This window comes from Hetaerina americana, unplaced genomic scaffold (genome assembly GCF_022747635.1).
Source record: "Hetaerina americana unplaced genomic scaffold, ioHetAmer1.1.p SCAF_6, whole genome shotgun sequence".
NCBI classification, from domain to species: domain Eukaryota; kingdom Metazoa; phylum Arthropoda; class Insecta; order Odonata; family Calopterygidae; genus Hetaerina; species Hetaerina americana.
The window spans coordinates 34,308,919-34,332,386 of record NW_027287205.1 but is presented as its reverse complement, the minus strand read 5'-3'; the positions used below and the strand labels follow the sequence as shown (position 1 = coordinate 34,332,386).

The following is a 23,468-nucleotide window of genomic DNA, read 5'->3' as shown; positions in this document are numbered from 1 at the left end:
AAATGTACGATTGGAGTAGTAATTGGAATTAGAATATTACTCCATTATGAACTATTCCTGCAATTCCCAATATTTATCTTAGGTAATTATTCCTGCGTATTAGTTTTCTGTATGACGTTAGTCATTAAATTTCAAATCGCAATCTTCCGAAGAAGAGTAGAATTTCTGAGGTCAAAAACCCTTAGTGGCATATAATAATAAGAAATAGGGTTTGGGGATGACTGTAAAACTACCGGTATGGTCACAAAGGCGATCCAGAAGATCCGACCAACTATGAACTCGACGAGGTGTACCAATATTCAAGAACAATATATCATCGCAGTCAATGAATTCCATTAGAGCAAGTTGAGTTCCTTCTCGTGATGACACCATTGTTAGATTTATCTACTCTCGATTGATTCACAGTTTATTCTTAAGCCGTTCACGAAAGTGGACGGATGGTATTTCGCGAAAATATACCCAGAAACTCATTTGTAAAATTAAAAATTTGTACGAAGTGAATTTTTTTTTGTGAGAACACCTTTATCGCACTGTGTACCTAAACCATACAAACTTTGACACCCAGGATAATCATTTTTCTTTTCCCGAGGCCCCATCTCTATTGTACCATTAAGGGAATCAGAAGAAACGATCTCCTGGAAGGTCGTAATTAATGATCGGGGTGGGTGGGATGAAAGGGGAAGAGAAATGTTTCTTTTCCCGTGCGCTCTTCGAGACAATTGAGGATTGCCCCTTCCCCACACCTTCCTTGATCCACCCGACCTCCACCCCTTCAACCCCTCTTAAGAAGGGTTAATTCAATACAGAAAGTTTATAACGGGGCCAGGGGTAGATAGGGGGGGGGGGGCTATTAACCGAAGAACTCCTTCGAAAAGGCCGTAAGGGATGCAGGAGGGGGAGAGAGAAGGTTTTTTACTCCTTGGGTCCGGGAGGAGGATGTTTCTACTTTTCCGCGCGGCGGATTGTGAGCGAAGTGAGTGATTGGTCGGAGTGAGCGGTTGTGAGGAAGGGGTGGGGGATGAGCGTAGGGTTGGGGGCTCAAGGGAGTATGCGGGGGGGATGGGTACTCGTTGGACGGAGGCAATCCCTTAGGCACACAACATGTTTTCTTTCCATTTCGAGAGAGAGTTCGGCAAATGATGGGGGAGTGATGTTGGATCAAGAGGATTGAGGGAGTGGGAGTGAGTGCGAAGGGACAGTAGGGGCGTTGAATCCGGCGTGTGGGATCGGTTTTCTTTCCGAGGGAACGAGAGTGGTGGGGTATGGAGAAGGGAAGTGGAGAGGGACTGGGGAGCAGAAGGCAATTAGCAAACCACCAGCGCCGAGCGCGGCTGTGAGCGGAACTGGCTCGGCTTTGGCGTCGGAGACGGCGCCGGCCGGATGGGAGGGATGCGAAACTTGGCGATTTAATCAGTCATCAGCCCCGTCCTTCAAAACTTTGGTTTTGCGGGTGGAGGGAGGGAGTTTGGAGAGCTGTAGTTTTGAGTGGAAAGGGATGAGGGGGTAGCGGTGTAGGGGGGGGTTTTGCGGGAGGGAGTCCTTCCGCCAACACTCCTACTCTCCGTCCCCTCCCAACCCCATCCTCTTAAAATTAGCAGAGTTTCCACGTATGCCAGCGTCGTTGGTACTCCTGCGGACGAGCCTTGGTGAGCGGTGTGCGTCACAATGAGCGTTTTAGCTCTTTATCGTGGGGTGGTACGTGTGCCAGAGACTTGCGACCGAGTATTAACTATAATTTCAACCCGAGGCCATTGTTCAGATAGTCCTTAGTAGTTGCCTCAGCATTATGGTGCTTCGATGGAGTAAGTTTTTCGGCACCATTCTCTCCGCTCTAGTATTTTTTCGGTTTCTGTTTTCTACCCATGGGTTCGAATCCAAACAGATAATTCCTTTTCTTGATTTATTTTAAATGGTTTCCGATATTTTCACAGAGGTGTTTTAATCAACTTTCCATCAATTGATTAGCCACTGAGATTAGGCTGCCATAGTAGTTTGCTTAAGACTCTTGTTACCGCCATTTATACCTTATTATTAGTAAATCCTCTTGATAAAACCATAGAAGGACGCCTCAATTTATATTAAATTCTCTATATTTCCTTTGAGTCGCCACTTGGGTCTAATGATGGCTATCTCAACAAATTACGGGGAGGAACGCAATGAGGACATGCCAGTAACTTGATCGTATTATCGATGCTTTGAACTATGGCCTAATGATAGCCTTCCGATGTTTACCATGTTTACGCGCAAGCATCCCCATGCCTTTGGTGTGCTGTATCATTGTCATATTTCAAATATATTTCAATGACACTTCATTCGTTTACTTTTCTTGCCTTTTGTTCGGTACTCTACGGGTTAAGTTTAGTTTTGGATAGGCACAGCTTATAAAATTGTTCAACAACGTATTTAAATTCGTGCCCTTACCGTAAAGAGAGGAAAATCGATTAGATGAAAATATATTGCGTGATTCCGCGAATTGGGGCGATTGATTATCTCAGGAGCATAGAACCTAGACTGCATATTTGGTGGTACTGATATCGACATTGTGCATTCAATTAATTCATTCTTCCAATTAGAGGTACATTTTAGAGAGACTCTAACATTATCTCGTGGAATAGCTTGAGGAATACGTGGAGTTTTGCGTGTAAATTCTCTCATCTTTCGAGCATCTTTCCTTTCTTCAAATCTTCGAACTACCATCAGTTATTCCTCCACTGTAAAAATCATGTTCCCATCCTTCTTCTTTCCCGCTCATATAACGTCTTCTCTTCTATATTCCACTGTATTTCCATTTTCTGTCCGACCTCTTTTGTTTTTGCCTTTTTTGGGATTTACCCTAACTATTCCTTCTCTTATTTAAACATTTCAAAAGCTTCGTTCATCCCTCCCACATAACCTGCTCCATCCATTCTTCTCTATGCAAATATCTCTAAAGCCTTGTAATCTACGTTCATGCTCTTACATCAAAGACCAAGTTTCGTATCAATAAACCACCATACTCCGCATTAAGGTCACGACCAAATTTTTGTTTATTTACTTATTTCTTAGCATCGGAATCAATGGCAGTAATACCATTCGTTTCAAATAGGGAAAAGGTGAAATATTGGGGAGCACATTGATGAAGTTGAACTTCTCTCATTTTTGTGCTCTTTTATGCTATTTTTTCCTCGATCCCGTCAGTCTGAAAAAAGCTTCGCGCGCAAATTGTTTCTTTTCGTGGGCGAATTTATCAAATTTTCTTTTATGATTTCGAAAAGGGGAGAGGACCGACTCAGAATGGCTCCTGAAGAAGACCCAGCGGATGACGTAGTTAATTGCCAATCGTTGAATCCAATTCAAAATGAGGTTGAAAGCGGTCTGAGAGTTAGGAAGGGTGGGTGGTTTGCGTGGGTTCAATAGTTTTTTTGTAGGTTTTTTTAAGGTGGTGGGCTAGAGATGCGACTCCCACGCTTCCACCAGCCTATGCCCTTGATTCCATGAGGGGATAGAAAAAATGGTATGAGCTACGCCGGGAAGCTAGTTTCCTCTGGGATAATTTTATCTTATTTTTTTGCCTCTCGGTTAGAAATGAAATTCGAAATGAAGGGAGCGGGCGAGGGTGTTGGGAATAGTGGATGTACAGGAGTGTATAAACAGGAGGAGGAGATTCTGGGTCGTCTGCAGGGAACCGCCGTTCCCAAACTAGGTTCAGTTTTAATATGCGGCACGTTGCCCGAGAGATGATGCATGCAATCCGTTTTCGCAACCCTCCCCAATTCATCCGCGAATGATGTCCTCCGGCTATTGTTTGCGGTAGATATCGTCCCGTGGGAAGAGGCCACATGCCAATAATTCATTGTTCCCTTTAGTAAAGGCTTGTCTCTCGTGGGCTTCGAGTAATATTTTTAACTTGGTCACCGAAGTGGTAGTAAGCCTGATATGTTTTGGTCAGCGCAAAATTGTATGCATGCCCTATCTTTTTTCTGAACAATTGTAAAGGCCGAATACCTAACGTTATCTTATTGCATTTACCAGATCTATAAATTTTTTGCGTCTCTTAAAGGTGAAAAGAATAACTATTTCAGAAAATTCTCAGAAAACCTGAAAACCTCTTCAATTTTCTTGTATAGTTTCCCACATGTGTAGTTTTCACAACCGAACGTAAAATATCTTTTCCTACATGAATGAAATTTATTTTTCGTCCTTCCTATGGAAGAGAAATAGCCGGGGGTGAAAATTGAGCATTTAATTTTGACATTCAAAAGGTAAAGCAGACAGTTATGCACATTAAAATGTCAACGATGTTCCATCAATATTTTGTGTGAGATACGTCAATTGGAGTACAAAATAAGACAATTTAGTTGTTTATATTCATGTTATGTTTCAGTTTTCAGAATAAATACTCAACTATTTTAGAAATTATTGTGCATAGTAAAATTTTGCTCCAAAGAATCGGGTATGTTTGTAATAAAGACAATCGTCACTCCTTCGGTTGTTTCAAAAATGATTTTTCGCTACCGCTACTGTGTCACGTAGTTACAAAAAATGCCGACGCGATCATTGGATATAAAATATTTTCATGCCCTAGGTTTTCAGTTAGTTTGCTCAGAAAACCGAACTCAAGCCATAGAAGCCAGAGGCACGTGGGTAAACATCTTTCAAAAAATAACTTGTTCATGATACCTTAAAATAATTTTGTTTATAGCCATTTTATTTCCGCAGTCAATATTTTTCATAATACTCTTCCATAAACTATGAATGGAGATAATAAAAACAATTTCAATTATTTGAATCATTGTTCTTTTATTCAGAAACTAAAAATCAAGTAAAATTATGTCCGACGTTGATCACCTGGTGAGGATTGAACCCTGGCACAAATCCTGACGGTGTATTGACGAGTATCATTTAGATGTGGATGAGATAAGAGAGTACTTAGTAGTCCAGTATTCAGTAATTTCACTGTGGTATTTTACGTGAAAATAGTTGCATTAGTACATTAACTTCATGCTTAAAGAAATTAAATAACATACGGGAGAAGGGGTATAATAATTGCGGAAAGTATTAAACAAGAAATATGATAATTTTATCTTAAGGGAAAAATTTAGAAAATCGGAAATAGTGGAAATATTTCACCAAACTGAATCAGAAAGTACTCGGGGAGATTAAGCAAAATACCCCTTCTTAAAAGCTAAATTATGCATCATCGAGGGTGAACTCTCTAAAAAGCCTAAAAGGTTCTCCTTAAAACTCTCCGTTGAAAAAAAATACAATGCAAAGCCAAGGAACTCGTGCAAAACTTCGTGTCATTAATGAATTTTGTATCCCTTTGTCGACACTATCCTCGCATCTTTTATGCCCGGCTTACTTAATCTCTCTCCTTAATACGCGCGACCTGTAAGAAACTTTCCTGGAGGGGAGAACCGGGAAGGGTTTTCATAATTTTTATGAGGCATTTTGATTTTCAGTTCAATGTCCACGGGTAATTGTCATTGCCATTGGATGCAGAGCTGTTTTAGTCGACCTAGGTCATATTAGATAAGTTAACTTCTTTGCTAAATTTTCAAGTTCTATCCAATATTTATGTGTGATGAGAATCAATGTGAACAAGAAAGGTAATGAGTTTCTCGATATTTTGGTTGGCCTAGTAAAAAATTAGTGGGAATATACTGAATGGCATTGTAAAGAATTTCATCTATCGAGGAAGTATTTTGTACAAGTGCTGCAGGAGTAAAAAGGTGGATTGCGTCAGGCAAAGATGTTTTTCCGCGGCGGGAGGGATTTGATGATGGTATCCTTAATTAAGGATGTTGAAAAAAATTATGGAAAAGTTTTATAAGGAGCGCAGTTTTGTATAGCGGCGAAACTTGGTCGTTGAGGCGCAATGCTTGGTACAGATCGGAGACTTATGAGATATGGGTTTGGAGAAGGATGAAAAAGGTACAATAGACGGATGAAAAACAGACGAAGTACAGGTTATGGTTATGAGAGAAGAGAGTTTTATTGGGCAACATTCAAAGGAGGCAACAGAGTGGATTAGGGATATGTGCAGTGGCAATGAAATGCTGAAGACTGTGATAGAGGGTAGAAAAGTCAGAAGGTAGGTAGAGGAAGGAATATGGTATACTTATTAAAAACACTGAAGGGTAGTGGAAATTATGTGGAATTGATGAATGGTTAATTGTATTTTAAGGAGTTACGCTGTGCCGTGTTAGTTTCTTTTTATAAATTTATTAGTGCTTTTTCTCTTTTTCCGTAGATTATTGCTCGTAATTGTCATCACTCATTTTTTGGAGAAAGAAGCAATGGCCTAATAATGTGTTAATATGCTTTAGCATGAATATACAGGTATATATCTTACAGAAACGTCTTAATTGACAAATAAGCAACGTCTTTTAGTAATTTACGCATTTCTAAACCATTCCATGTAAGTCTTACTCATGTACCTTTTACGTCAGGCAAGCCAGATCATAGCTCCATATGCGTGTGAAAATGTTTAAATATTTGTTACAATAGTAAGTAAATCACGAAATGTATGCTACATTGCTCTCTATAAAGGGGCCTCATTCTAGATGGTGTCAGATATTCTTGAAGGAATTGAATCAGATATTTGAAACCATATTTTGCTTTGGTTTTTTTTATTTTTTTAAATAAGAGCACGAAAGTACGTTTTATCATTGACTTTTAGTGGACCTAACCGGTGTAATGTTTTCCTTGGTGATATTCTTCCAATTTTTAAAACACTGTGTATTTTCTGATGCGCGATCTTGTAGGTAAGTCGATGCTATTCTCAACAATCCCAAACATGAATATTTGATGAAATAATCTGTTTACATTACTAAATGTTTTGGTTTCCTCTTGTGAGAGGATGGTCAACGGCCACTTACGACGGAGTTAACGAAAATTATCTCATTTTTTCGTCTATCGAGAGAAAGATATCGGTGACACTATTTGCCACGGTGGGTAAATGCCTATCTGACCGAGTCACATAGCCGCTCACCATTCTAATAGCCCATTACGCCATGCCGCTATGTGCGCGAATATCTTTTTTTTCCCCCTTCTCTTGAAATTTTTTTATTTCAGTGTAAGCGTTAATAAGTCCGACTGAATATCGCGTTTCGTGTTGAGGATGGGGTAGCAAGGGATGGACGTGAAATGAGGTCAAAGCACTCGTGATCCAACCAGCTTAATGCTTAGTCACAGATTTTCGTTTTATTCTCTGACTCGACGGATCGGACTGAAGACGAAATTGGGTTCGTATCGCTGCAAAAATGTGTATTGCAAAGAAACGTTCCATCATTTAAAAAATGCAATGCGATATTGTTTCGCATTTTTCCGTTCATGTAGGGCAGTGATCCTCTTCCTGAGTCACACGAAGCTATCTCTCGTCACACAAGACTGGTGATTCGAGAGTTTTTTTATGGGAGTGAAGTAAGTGGGAGATACATATTGCGCCGAAAAGATAAAAGTTAATAACCAAGAGGAGATTTTTCACACGTGCAGAAGTACAACAAAGGTTCCAAGTCTCTTTTAACTGGTGAGAATTTTTATCTGTTTTTTTATGACACGATTCTGCTCTCTGGAGCTGACAATAATGAAAATAACCACCAAGTGGAGCTAATCCCACCGTCCTTGTTATTTTTTCCATCAGAAGAGACGGAAATCCCTTTTTTGGCTGAATTTATCTCTCAGGTAAAATTGCTAAACAAATATGTATTTATTAATAACGTTCCTCCAACTATAATAGTGCAGTCTCCCAATCGGAAGCGATTTTCTCTATCTTTGGACGTTGGGGGGTTATTTTAATTGTTTAATATTCTGAAATTTTCAATACTGTAATTGTATTTTACTAATTAGTTTAACAACTTTAGTGGGACAGATGAATATATGCTATCCTATTCCAGGAAAAAATAATTTTTTTTAATTATAACTTTTAAAAGATATTAAAAAATGGAACTATTTGTTCCATGGCGTCTGAAGGTACATATACTCGTAAAATATGTGTGAAAAGGGAACGATGGCCTTGGATCTGAGAGCCGGAAAGAATTCTTTCATAAAAAAATTGAAAAACGTAGTTAATTTGTAATTATTAGTATTCTTTCGGGTAAGGGTATGTTTCTGATTTACTCAGGCTCTACACACTGCTGATACACTTAGTCCTGACTTAGGTGACACGATATATTCTTAAATCCAAAGCTAAAATAACTCATTGTTTAACTCAGAATGCTCCTTAACTTTCTTGATTTCATCCAAAATACATTTCTTTTCCTCCTTCCCCTGCCCGCTTTCACGTCATTTACCCCACTCTCACAGTCATCAGCATCATCTGTATCTCCTGAATCCTCTTGTTCTGCCTTCTTTGATTTTCACTAAGCAAACCTTTTCTCTTCCCCTTACCAATGACAAGAACTTAGTCGTTGGTTTTCCTTCCCGCCCTTTTGATTGTCTCCATTCCTCTCTTCACCCTAATCTGAAAAACATACAATATACAACAATCCTATAGCCTCAAAGATCAAGTTTTTATTTTTACCAAATGACGCTCAAAAGTAAAGGTTTTATTAGTTTTTTCTTTATAATTTTACGTGCTTACGGTGTCCGATATCAAATCCTACTTCCTTGTGTTTACTTAAATGAATTCTTCTTTTAATCTCCGCACCGTTCTACCCACCCTCATTCCAAACACTTCTTAATCGGTGTCCTATTTTACCCGTCCTGGTTTGTGTCCGCGAACTTTAATGTTTATATACGCCATTCAACTTCTTGAAAATGCTTTTGTTTTTGTTTTGATGTGATTGATTCTCTTTCCACACCTATCACACTGATTTCGCAAAGAGCTAAAATAGTGATTGTAATATTTATTCTTCCTGGCTAACTAAACGCTAGATCATCCGCAAATATAACTAATTTGATGAGTTCCTCCCTTACATTCACTCCAGTCTCTAATGCCTCTCTCACCATTTCCTTCGCATATATTCGTTGAAAATGATAAGTGATCATGGACTTGCTTTAATCCACTTCCTAGTTCTAACCATTCCAACTCTCAATGTCCTATCCAAACCGATGCAGTTGTTTCTGATAGAAATGTATTTTAGATGCTGTTACCTGGAAGGCCAAAAATCAACTAATTGGCCAAAAGTTAAATTAAAAAAATCCCCTTTTTGGTTTTGCATTCTTCAAGAGATAACTAACTATATTACCATCCGTTCACGACTAATATTTTTCTGTCTTTTTCAAGTCGTAAATGCATAAGTAATATTAAGAACTTAGAAAAAAGTTTGTCTCAGATTTTTTAGCGTTTAAAATATTACATCATTTAGCTGAATAATCTGTATTGCGTACATGACAAAAGCAGTTAACCCTTTTTGACTCACACATTATAAAAAGCCTTATGAAGTAAAAAACTAATCTATTTAGAAATATTTTCACATCTGAATATGAAAACTAATGAAAATAATTATAAATTGAATAATAATATAGAGGAATAATGAAAAGAGGTATATTTTTTCCCCTCGTCACGCAATTTTTTTCTAATTTCTAAGTATCGTATGCAATAAAATCAGAGACGGATTTCAGAAAACTATAATTCTTTGGTATCTTGAAAAAAGGAAGGAGACAAAACAACTTGAAATTATTCCTGAATGAAAATGATGGTACATAGGGGTTGAACAGGTACATATCACATTAAGCGTTAGTAGGATAGAGGGCAGGAAGAAACGGTCTCACCCCATATCATGCAAAATTTGGCCACGAAGAAAACTCCGACGTACGGTTTCCGGCTCTTGACGTAGACTTAGAAAAAGTCTCTCTTCCCTGCCCCGGCAGACTTCGGAACACGTGACATTCCGAATTCATGGAAATCAGTCCGTGGGAGCCATTCCCCTCGGAAATTCACCGGCCTGGCAGACGCCTCATCCTCGGTTGTCCCCGCCCTCCTAATCGCCTTGTGATCCTCGGGTCGCCCGTAAGTGTGTAATGGTGCCGACCCGACTGCCATGCAAATGAATGACCGCCCTATGAAATCCAGCGTTTTGCAAACGTCCCTTTTCCACGAGGAGTTTCCCCTTTTAAATTCGGTGACTTTTGACTTCCGCTTCCTTTTATATACTCGTTTTCTCTTCCTCGGCGGTGAACATTCATCGTGGTCTTAAAAGCGGAATTATAATCGCATTTTCGTGAACTGTGCGAACATTTTCCCGATTTGTGTGTGGTTTTGGGCTATTCGTTTCCACATAAGCGAACAGAATAGAATAGAAACATTGAGAGATTATGGTAAATGAAAAGCACAAATATCAATGCATGATTGATGTAAGCTCATACTTTTCCTTTCCACTTTTATTACTTTGTACAACGAATTTCAACGTTACAGAATTTTCTTCAAGTACGTAGAAACACGTGTGGATAGTCTACTACATTGCAAGAAATGAAGATTGAGGGGTGGTCCAGGGGAAATTTAGGGCAGAAATAAAAAGGTGAATTAGAAAGGGGACGTTTTTTGAAAAGGGAACCTACATCATTTGATATTGGAAGTGGGGTCGGTTAAGGGAAGAATGTCAATTTAGATAGGATCGTTCTGGGTGAGATTCCATTGAGGGATGGGGTTAATGATTGGCTTAAAAGATGGCAAGTTTCTGATGAAAGTCAGCATCAGTTGATAGGTTGGAATAGGTCCTTGTATGTTTAAATGATTTCAAACTGTTAAAACGCATGAAACAATTTTCTTTTTGTCTCTTGAAGTCATACATCTAGTAGGAAAGAAAAATTGTATTCCATGGTCGTAAAATGTGTTGTCATTAGGTAGGTAAGATCCTTGGCCGCAATTTTATTGGAGCGTTCCTAGAGTCTTGGCTTTGAAGCTCCACCCCCATATGACCATTGTACATATTTTCACAAGTGTCACACCTCAACGTACAAACTCTTTTTTCGTTTTTCCCCTTAATTTTTATCCTTCGTATTTTTTGAACGTATAACAAAAATTGGCCTCCAATGGTATCCTTGATAAAATAATCAACCAAAATCCAAACCGAATCATTTTATTTTTTTAACAAAATGATAACGAACTTTCAGATCAAAATCGACAATGGTAAGGCTTGTGTTTGCGAAACTTATAAATTGCGGAAAAATAGTACGACTTTGTTAATTCCACTTAATGCTTTCAGCTTACGACCCGGGTTTCAATATACTTGATGATGATAGTTTGTATTGAAACCCGGGTCGTAGGATTAAAGAATTGAATAGAATTAAAAATGCTTCAATTTTGCCCGTACATTAATCGTTACTTAATATCACGACGCGTTCGAGTATATACTATATTCTTCGCACCTTCCGTTTCGGGGCGGGTATGAAAAGCCTCATATTTCAATATTATATAAAATATCCTCACTTCTACTAATCCCCTCTACTAAGCGCAGTTAGTATATACTTCTTTCGTCTTTGGAACATTCATCTTTAGTTTCAGGCTTTGCATCCACATAGAGAGCCTTGCCCTTTACATCCAATTAATGAGCGCTAAATGGCAATTGGTCAGCCTAGCCTAAGTATGGTTTTCACCAGTATACGTAAACTTTGCTAACCAAATGAATGGCAACGTAATGGTATTATTTCAGAGATAATTAATACTGAAATAATTCATTGGCTATTGGAAAATGACTTTAATTGAACGGACTGAAGGACCTTTAAAATTACTATGTAATGCTTGATAAGCTGATAACTATTTTTGATATTATTATCTCTTAATTTCCAGTCAACTGTTCCTTTTCAATAGCATGTAAGCATTGAAGGTTTAATAAGTTTTTTCACATGATGGACGTTAAAACACATCAATTAAATTGAAAAGTAAGATCTGGTGCTTTCCCGGCATATTTGCTTCATGAATTTTTCTCGGGTCTTCCCACGAGTCAAGGGTTCCATATTGGCCGACGTTTCGATGCCCGACTCGTGCATAGTCCTCAGGGTAGATGATAAAGTTTTACTGGCTTGTAAATTTTAATTTTGAAATATTCTGCCTGAAAACCTAATTTTTTGGTGGTTTATTTAGCAAAAATGTAAAAAATGCAGTAAAACACCGTTTATTGATAACCAAATTTAATATAGAGAGGAAAATAAAGAAGATAATATAATATTTCAGTGCGTTGTGCGTTTTTACTTGTGTACGTTTTAGGTTTGAAAAAAAGGCTTTCACAAAAATAAATTCTTTCTCATGGATCCATGATGTGAAGAACAGTGTAGGTTTTAGAAGTATTGGGAATTTTAATAGGTTAAATTATTTATTATTATTATTAATATTTACATGTGCAGATAGACAATGTCAGGTGGCACACAAGTCCCAAGTAATTATAAAAGATAAAAAATAAAATCAGTCTGTAAAAAAAATACACTTAGAGGAAACTTCCAAACACAATTCTCCAACTCAAAAAAAGAAAATCCCAATCTCATTAACACCAATCAATCAACAAGTAAAAACAATAAAATTGATCTGTTACATATAATTTTGCAAAAAAACACCAATTAAATTATTACGTAAATTGTTGACATACCTGTATTTCCTTAAAAGTATTCACTCAGTTAGGAAAGGGCTTGAATAGATTTGCTGGTAAGGCGCCCCAATTAACAATTGTTTTGTTTAGTATAGAAAATTTTTTTAATTCGTTTTTTGTGCCCGGCATTTTACATTGAATTTGTGATCCTTTTTCCTTATAAAATTTGGATTTCTCGACTCTTTCCTTACATCTACCCAAACTTTCTCTCCCTTCAGAATGCGGAACATACCACAAAGTCTACTTATTTTTCTTCTACTTCGTAAACGTTCCCAGCCCAGCATTTTTAACATTTCAGACACACTATCCATCCTCCTATGCTTCCTCAGTACATAAAAGTTAGCCTTTCTTTGTACATTTTCCTGCTTTTTGATATGTCCTTCTTCGTGCGGTCCCATACAAATGATGAGTAAATGATGAAATTGGTTTTACCAGGGTCTTATGCGTCTTTTCCCTAGTTGCTCAAACGCTCCCTTCGAGGTTTCTCATCACCCAATGAAGAGTTTTGAAAGCTTTTTTAACAATGTATTCTACGTTCAGCCCTCACATTAAACCTTTGTTTAAATAAGTGCCTAAGTATTTACAGCTATCACTTCTAGGAATGGCATGTTCCTGGAATTTGTAGTCCCTATTGTTTACATACATTGTTCTATAAGTGATGGATTTGAATTTTCTATCATTAATATTCATTTTGTATACGGCCCTTTGTAGTATTTTGCGGTCGATCTTATTCTCGACTTTCCTGTAGATAATGCAGTCATCTACAAAAGTCTACTTTAAGTTTTTTTTCCGGAAGATCATTTATACAGATTGGAAACAAGAGCGGGCCAAGTAAGCTACCTTGTGAGACTCCCGATATCACCCTAATTTTTTCAGAATATGCTTCTAATTTGATCATTTGTGTTGGACTTTTGATGAAATTTTTGGCCCTATAGGTCACTCTTCCATCTATGTTTAGTGTTAATTGGCCCATCTTAAGCATCAGTTGATCGTGGTCAACTTCGTCAAAGGCTTTTGACAGATCGCCTATGATAGCATCCACTTCTATACCCGCAACCATAGATTCGAACATGAAGCCTTGAAGAATGAAGCCTTCTAACTACGTAATGAAGTGTATTATTGTGGTTTAGTGTCAAATCATCCCATTTATCAAGCAGATAGCTTCAGCGCGTATATTTATTTCAGTTTTTCTTCAAAAATTGAAAAACTTGAAGTAATATGCCTTTTATTATATCTAAATGCTTGATCTAATGTAACTTAAGGTTTTTTTTTACTTTTTTATAAAACTGACTACTGAAATGTTTGCTATTGGTAAGTATAATTGTTTTAAGCTCGGAAAGAAACAGTTTATGTCCTGATAAATCTTTAATTCAATCGTTGAACATTTTTTAACTAAATTTTCACCTCTTCATTGACCAGATTGTTGCGCGTCGTATTTAAAATGTTATGCTTTCTTTTCTCTCCTGTGGAGACATGAATATTTTTCACGTCTATTCATGCATTTAAGAAAACACAGAAAAGATATACGGAGTTAAGATATACGGAGTTGTCAAGTTTCAAATAGTTTTGGGTGACCGAAAATGTGGTGGGATCGTAAACGCTCCTATATGTGGATCGAGCGTCTAAAAGTAAAGGGAAGAGCGGAGTAAATTGAAGTGAGAGCCGAAGAAATGAGGAGGGCCAGACTTATCAGACACATTTTGAAACACGTTAGCTCTCTGAATATGAGTTGTTTTAGGAAAAGTGAGAGCGGAGAGTTGAAGTAGAAGACACTGGGTGGGATAGGAGGGTGAAATAATGGCAGACGTCAAAGCGAAGAAATATGAATACATGAATGGGTTATTGAATAGGAGACCTGAGTGAGCGTTGGAAAGTCTTCGAAAGTTTTCCATATCGTGGGAAAGAAGGGGAGGTGAAAAAAATATCTTTTTTTCCGAAAAAAATAAGAAAATGAAGATGCATGGAAATGGAAGATTTTCGAGCCCATTTGAAACGTATCGAAAACTTATTTCCACGTTGTCGCTTTCCATGACTTTTTTTTCCAAAATGTTTGCCTGTACTGTCAGATCTATAGGTGCTGAATATAAGAACATCTATCAAACGATGACGGGAGAAGGGAATGATAAAAAAATGAGTGTGGGATGTATATGTAGTGTTCATTTTATTTATATATATATACATAGCACTGATCCAAAAACACCTAAATTGATATTTGCGTTACGTTAAACTTCAATGGCAATGAAAACGTACGCAAGGGATTTCCTTTTCGGAAAGAGCAAAAGAAACAATTTTCACCCAATGGTATATATGACTCAAAAAAATTCACGCGGATCAAAATATTAATGATATTTTATCGATTGGGAAGATAAATGACGACAATAATGAGAATTATTTACTCTAAAAAATTGTTATAATGATAAATTAATGAGCTGCGGCGTCTAAATGAATCTGAAAAATGCATGACTTGGAATTATTCAATGTTGCAGCAAAATGCATTAGGGTGCATTCCGAAAGTAATGCAAATTAAATTTGCACTCTGCGCGTCTGCGCCACATCTATTAGTTTGAGTGAGATCAAACTACTTGAAGTACATGGAAGATACGCCAAGCTCTGCCACAAAACCAATCTCAGTGCTCTCCAAGCTGTGAAAGTGGCAAGACATCAGTTATTGTAAACCTCTGTGCGCCGACCGTGTCACGAAAAAAATGGAGTCGACGTTACGCGGTGACTAAGTTTTGTGCTTAGCAGAAAAATTATCTTCAGGAGATTTATTAAATGATTCGTGAGCCTTACGGGGACTATGTTCTGTCCTACTTACAAGTTCCGAGGTGGTAAAAGGCCTTTAAAGAGGGCCGGGGAGAGGTTCACAAAGAACAACACTCTGAGCGACCGTCAACCAGCAAAATCCACAACAACGTGGCTCGTGATCGACAATTGTTGGGCTGTTAATGTCGGTTGAGCATCAAATTGGTTGTCAATGAACTGAACTTGTCTACTGTTGAGTTTCGCATTGTTACTGAAGATTTAGCGATTAGGAAAGTGTGGGCCAATGTAGCGCCCAAGGTATTTGCCAAAACGCGTTACGAGTCCCCGAGTTCCTGGTCAAACATCAGGTGCCAACGCTGCCCCACCCACCCTACAGTCCTGACGTCACCCCAGTAGGCTTCTTTTTGTTACCTCGGATTAAGGCAGCCCCAAAAGGAAACCCGTGTTTCGTCCACAAAATAGATCCAATCAGTAGTGAGGAAGACCTTGCGAGAGATGAATTTCGGTCATGGCAGAGTCGCTGCAAAAAAATGTGTAGAGGGCCAAGGAGAGTAATTTGAAGAATTTCAAGTGTTTGTGCAAATTTGTTGAATAAATTACTATAAAAAATAATTGCATTACATTCGGAATGCACCCTATATCTACCAATTAAAATTTTTCTCCTTGATCTCATGATCTACTACTATTCCTTCTGCCATGGAAAATGTATTCGTAGGGTATAAATGGTGAGAAAATTATACATTGTAAGGGGAACAGTTTAATTGAGCTAGTAATGGCGTTGAGAGGAAAAGGTGGACATAAAATTAAACAAAACTGAAATAGAGGAAAGAAACTTCAATTTTCAACGGGGGTGAACACCAACTGGGAGGCCTGACTGGAGAATTTAAAATGTTGAAGATTAATAAGCGATGATCAATGCAATAGTACTGTCCGCTGTCAAGTGAGTGTCGGGCGAGGGAATGGAATGGACTGAAGTAAGGGAGAGACGAGTGTAGGACGGCGTTGAAATTGCCGAGAGCGATATTCGTTGGTATTACTTATTCGTCTTTCAGGATTATTTAAATTCTGAGTCTAAACTGAAAAATGTACTTAAGATAATATACTTTCGTTTTTCATTCTTCCATGTGTTTCCACATCTTCTGCGCTCCCTCTTTCATCGAGATGTTAATTTTCATTCGTTCATTGTATTTGTTTTAACGAGATATCTACCTGATTCAGTTAAAGGAAATCGTTTGATGGTCGCTCATCAGGCAATAGTGTCATTCCTTTGAATTAGGTGTGGCTAAATCTTTGCCTATCCCATTACTATAGGCTAAAGAATTTTCCTATGTATCTTTCAGGAAAAGAACTATCTCTTAATCTGGATTAAAAGATTTATCGTATCTTGAATCAAGGTTTCATTTCTACCGTTCATTGAGTATTCTATATCGGAGTCATTCCAAAGAATGTACTAAACGAACCGAAGAAAATGCGCCTCTCTTAGGTATATATCAATACCATTACTTTAAAATTAATTGATGAATGAACTTATGTTATTAGTAAAAGCAGTATGGGCCTTATCTCCGGATGCATGGAATAAAAGCGGGTTTATTTCTTAGCCCTTCTTTCTAGAACGCTACAATATCACTCGTACAACTTGGACGTCTGCCGAATAAGGTGGGTTTTAGGGTGGATACAGAAGGAAATAGGCAAATTGCAAGACATAACGTAAATCCCTATGGCTCAATAAATCCTTTTTCAAATCAGAATGCATTATATGACCGTTCTTTTTGCCCAACGTGCCAACTATTTTCTTACTTCTTACTCGGCAACCCTTTTTCACAACCGTCAATCTCTCATCACCAATAAAAACGCTCAATTTTGGCTGCATTCTTTTTACTTCGGATTTCTCAAATCAACCTTCTTAGTTCTTTTTTGTTTGTTTCCCTTTTTTGTCAGTTGAACTGCTTTCAACCTTCTCCACATCCACCATTTCAAAATCCTCCAATCTATCTCAACGGTAACGCTTCCGGACTTTAGTAAACCATCTTCTCATGAAAGTTTTCATTACTTATGTTTAACACCCCTCAAGGGTCCTATCAACTCTTTCGTCATCATACACGTTTTTTCTGTCTAAAGTATTTTATCTTCTTTTGCCCACTACATTTTGGTCATCTTGGTTCGAAACACATACAACGCATATAAGATGTGCCTGCATAAGTAAATGTCCTCCAACTTCAGCGCTTGCATCACCCTTCCTATTTCTCTAAAATATCATAACTTTGCCTCAAAACCCATATATTCCCATCCAATAACTATCACTCTGGCAATCTGAGTGGTAATGTGTGTGTGTGTGTGTGTGTATATATATATGTATGTGTATATATATATATATATATATATATATATATATATATATATATATATATATATATATATATATATATATATGTATGTGTGTGTATATATATATATATATATATATATATATATATATATATATATATATATATATATATATATATATATATCCTTTATATATATATATATATATCGATTATACGGAAACACACACACGAGCAGTATAATATTGGGGCGGCACAATAGAGCACAAATGAAATAGTAGCGCTTAAAAGGACACTCATAATGTAAATTGTTTAAGCTTTTTGCCTTCTCAGAGGCATTCTTTGGCCAATTTACCGTGTGAGTGTCCTTTTAAGTGTTATTACTTTATTTGAGTTGTATTGTGCCGTCCCTATATAAATAAATAAATAAATAAATAAATATATATATATATATATATATATATATATATATATATATATATATATATGTATATATACATACACACATATATAATATATATTAAATATATATTGGCGGTTTGTTAAATGATGGTAGAGTTCACCCCCTACTAAGCAAGACGGCGTGTGAAACTCACCCATGAGGGTAGGGGGGCCAGTTCCTTTCCTGTGACGGTGATAGTTTCCCAGAAAGATTTGGTACGCGAAAAATCACACATCTTGGGTGGAGCTCCTGGTGCCCGGAGAGGTTTCCTGGGAATCGAACTCAGGCCCTACCGTGAACCACACACACATAAATATACATACATATATGCATATATAATAACATCTTTTGATTAGTATGAAGCAATTTCCATTATTAACAAGCTAAATAATTATAAACGAACCATCAAATTAGTTACATACTACTTGCATACTAAGTGATCGCATCTCGTAATTTTATTTCTCCAACGCTTATCAATTTGCACTGAAGAATTCAACTTTTACCTCGGTGGAAAGAAGTACTTAGCGACTTTTAGGGTCAACATTTCAATTGGGCCCTGATAAGAACAAAAGAAAGATAAAAAATGAAAGAATACTTCGTCAGTAAAATTCCTACTGGGTAGTGGGATCGCTTTTGCAATCAAATAAGCATTCATTGCCCAGATAAATCATGATCATTATATATATTATTCTTTTGGATATTTTTAAAAGTTATTTTCAAGTTTTTTCGAAACAGTTGAAGTCCAATTTTCTTCCGGATAGCCTAAATCCGGGTGGTTGAAATATCCTATCACCACGCATGAAAGGTGAACCTATTCAGAGTTTTTTTACGATCTTCCATCCGCAAATTTGTAAGATATTTTCCAACATGGAAATACACTAAACTTCAGAGGAAAGGTTTTCAATGAGATAAATTTAACGCAATAACTATCCTCTTTTATAAAAGCACGCGGTTTTTTTCAATAAGCCTTCATTTCCATGATGATAAAATTGAAAGGGTATCTTACTTCGGGGGCGGGGGTGCAAAATAAATTTGCGCGGACATAACATGTGGAAATTTTTCCGCAAAAACTTGGCCATCATTGTCAAATCTCATGCTTCAATGGAGAGGGGTATATCGAAGTGAACGGCTATGGAGGACTCGAAATCCTTCGTTCGCGATAAGCTTAGGAGGCCAGACGATGCCTCCATAACGGCCCAATTCAATTCCCGTGATAAAGGCAGACTTACGGCACAAAATATATCGCTTTCGAGCACGTGTGGAATTTATTGGGGAAAGAAGGCCCTTTTCCCGATGTGAGAAATGGAAGACTCTTGACGTTTGTATCATGCCTATCTCGAATATAATTCTATCCAATCCAGGAAAATATTTTTTCTCCTTACCAAATGATAGATCGTGCTTCGTCCATTTGTCTTAAATTATTAATTTTAATGAATAGCGCTTTGGTTTGTGTGAACGAGTTGATCAAATCAACGAGCCTGTTGGTGAAATGTCCCTTAAAGGCGATGGTAATTGACTTGGTGTGAATACGTATATAAATAAATAAATAAATAAATAAATATATATATATAATGAAGAAGATAAAACACAGGAGAGTTGGGGAAGGGGGAAAGGTGGAATCGAACAGATCACTAGCGCAAAAAGTTTCTTTGACCGGGACTTGAACCACGGATCTTCAACTGGCCGGGTGGATACTCTGAACCATTTGAGCTAAGATTTAAGGAGAAGGTTTGAGCTAAGATTACGGTCAAGAGCCTCGGTCGGGCAAGTTGAACTACCGTGTTTAGAGAAATATGCTTTATTTTTCCGGAGAAAAATCTTTTATAAATGAGTCATTTCATAAAAATGAATTCTTCTCATCAGTTATTGCCAGATACCTTTTTAAAACAATTTTTAAACAATTGAAGGTAAATACTCCTGCTGTAAGTTTATTCTACAGAAGGCAGAGGTTGAATATTTTTTGGAGTAAAAGAAAGGTTTTCCGGACATTTTAGTGGCTACAGGTGACCTATTTGTCTATATAAGACTCAATTTATAAAATAAACGAAAATAAATACAATTTATTATATCTCTTACAGAGCTGTTGGCATGAGGGTACACACATTTCTTCTTATGTCTTTTGAACAAACCCAAGTGTCAATGAACATAAGGGTGTGATGTTTTTCCAATTGTGTTTTGAGACATGGGAAAACGCAAATACGCAATGTACTCGGTATGGAGGACAAAAATTATTTTTATCGAAATTTGCAAAATTATTCTCTCTTCATGAAATTTTTACACACTTTGAAAAGATATTGTGCTTGCATCCTAAAGGTTTTTGCCCTCATCATCCTACCGTTTGAATGACTGTTTCACCGTGGAATGTCCTCGTACCTCAGCATGTTTTATGATTCCTTGGCATATTATTCTGAAATCAGGAGATTTTAAGTGAAGGCAGAGAGCTCTTATTTATCACATTTCCACGCCAATTCTCTTAAACGCCCAGGATGATGAAATAACTTGCAACCCTTAAGTCATTCTCCGTCCCCGCCAGCTTGCCACACTTATTAAAATTTGCCACCGGCGCCTAATGGAAGGCTGCTTAATAGGATTTTCTTCTACATACTGCTTGTGTACAGATATTTTATAATTCTATTAAATGACTTTTTTGTCTACACTACTTTTTATTTGAAAACCCGGTCTCCTTACGCAATTACTTAATGGAGATATTATATTGAAACTGATGCCTAACTGCAATTTACGTACTATGGACAAATGGGGTTTTAACCAAACAACATACTTGATTAAAACCGCCTACTCGCCATCCTAATTGGAAAATGCGACCAGGTGAAATACATACGTACTTTATGATAATTATGCGTGCGCGTATTCATAATCCCAGATTACGTATATCTTTATGCATCATAAGAAAGAATTGAGTACCTTTTTTTTCTGGTTCAGGTGTATTTGAGAACTTTACAAACAGCTGACACAAAACATATAAATGATTGCTGACTTATTTAAAACTATTGTATCATGTTCAATCAATACTAATTAATATATTTTATTCTTTTCTTTTGTGGTAAAGAAGTGTCAGACCTAATTGTGATTATTCTACTTGTATATGAGATCCTCATTAATTTGGATTGATAGGAGAACGAAATCACGTTCTTTGGGGCCACAAAATAGTATTTAATTGGAAAAATTTTGAGTTGTGAGTTTGGAATTGTAGATAAAAGATGAAATGGATGGAAATGAAACCAGGAGATAACATCCTAGTCATGGTGAGAGGGGACGGGATGCACCTATGATTGTTGGGAGAAATCTCAAGGAAGCAAGGTGGATGAAATATTGAAGACTGTGATAAAGGGAAACACGTTCGGCCAGCAAGGTATATATAGATATATATATATAGAATTGTAGAAAGATTTTTTGAAGGATCATGGTGAGTTACTATTTTCTTATGACAGGCTAAAAATTATATGGGTGCTTAGTGTATAGTCTTCCAATACCTACCTCAAACGGTAGACTACTCATTGAAAACATTCTACGCGTATTTATATATATGTATAGAAGTATGACTTTGAATTTATTTTTTTCTTGACGACCGACATGACTGTGCAGGAGGTAAGGGCACGGGAAAAAGTACCCGAAGTGGAAAAGCTTTACAATATAAGGAGCATTATTGGCAGCGATGAATAAATCTGGGTGGTTGTAGTCACTAAGGTAGCTTGGGAGAGAGGTGGTAAAGGGCAGCGGGGTAAATAAGCACCTTGAATGGAGTTCAAAGGAAACCTCTGTGGTAATGAAAGTTAGGTTATATGCAGGTAAATTTTGTTATGTAAAGATAAAAATTAAGTACGGGAAGATTCAATGCATAATATTTCTCCCGTGCAATCTGTGCTCCAGGAGTTCTTTGCAATTCTGACATAATTACTGGTATGACCTGCTTCCTCTCTAGCAAAAATAAATGATTGTTCAGTTTTCAATGTAATCCTTCAATTACTTTTACTTATTTCTCAAATTATTTTTGTGAACACTAAACTGGCTAGGGAGAAATAGGAATCTTTTGAGTAATAGATCCAATGGCAACTTTTTTGTGGCACTTTCTGCGTAGCATATTCCTGAAACTCTCCCACAGTTTCGGTTCTTCATTTCTAATGACGTTTCAATGTCATATTTGTCCATTTTCTTCAGGATTGTGGAGTTTAAGCATGGCCATTCACAATTAAATTTCGTAAAATCGTCCCTAGTTGTCCTAATAGTATTTTTCAAACTATGCAGAATATTCGGGCGAAATCATATTTAAAGTTCAGATTTCATTTTTATGAAACTTAGTGTACAGTTTAGATATTGGAATTAACCTATATGAACTTCTACAATTTTGGACCCTGGAGTGTATGACACTAATTCCCGTGGCACCCTTCATTTTAATAAACCATTTTTTAACTCGACCTTCTTCTACCCCATTCATTTCGTAAAAGGTTATTCGTCTTTTTTCATAGTACCAATCCTTCCCAACTAACTAAGGGATCGTTAATATTCCTCCTTGTTTGTTACTTCCTCTTAATGGATATGCGATAGCATCAAAAACGATTGTATATTATAAATACCTTGTAATATTACTAATTTATATTATTTATTTGATTTCACCTTGATCTGTTGATAGGTCATGGAAGTCCGGTCTCGACCGTGATTTGGACAAAGGAGCACCGCATGATCGATGACGCATCTCCGTAGCTTAACTAGTCCCTCGACCGGATGTTCACGGTTCCCTTTTCAAATCTCGATCAAGGTGAGTTGCTTTCACTTTCTTAAACTGCGTAACTCGCGCGCATAATATTATTACAATTATTCGCATTTTTATGAGTTCAGGAAATTTTGGTCTTCCTGGATAAAAGTAAGGTAAACACCGCTAAACCAACTTCGTTATTATGTTTTCTCGACTGAAAATAATAATGAATATGCCACCAATTATATAGAATCAACCAGACGGCAACGTGAATGCGATGCAGGCCATAAGTCTTACAGCGCTGCTTGCAATAAGTTTGCACTACACCATGGCGAACTATCATTCTGAATGCTGTCCAACACAATTTTAGAAATTGGGTGAAAAAATTCTTAAAAAATAATAACTTCTCAAATGTGAGAAATTTTAAAGAAATGATCCTAATAGTTGATGTGCGATGATAAAATAAAGAGTAAGTTGGCCCTTAAAAAGCTTATTTGACCATATTTTGGAATAGAAAGGCTAATTCAAGGCACGCCCAGAAAATCATAAGATGTACATTTCCATATTTCTGGGTCACTATACATTCCTCTCGGGTTAGGGCTTCATGGATGGTGGGGTGGAAGGAAAATCAAACAAACGAAGAATTACACGGGGGTTATGGAGGGTAGAAGATGAGGAATTCTTCATTTTCTTAGATCTTTGGCGTGTTGTGCAATCAT

At 37.1% G+C, this 23,468-nt stretch overlaps 1 protein-coding gene across 2 annotated transcripts in view; it reads left to right on the top strand.

Moving 5' to 3' along the window:
* The window catches only part of LOC139695186 (uncharacterized), a 119,545-nt gene that overhangs the window by 63,732 nt on the left and 32,345 nt on the right, over positions 1-23,468 (top strand). The window contains exon 3 of one of the 2 annotated variants that reach the window (XR_011702279.1): positions 22,687-22,812. The exons of the other annotated variant lie outside the window; for it this stretch is intronic. The gene's annotated coding sequence lies outside the window, so the exon portion shown is untranslated. The remainder of the gene's footprint in view (positions 1-22,686; positions 22,813-23,468) is intronic. 2 annotated transcript variants of the gene reach the window in all.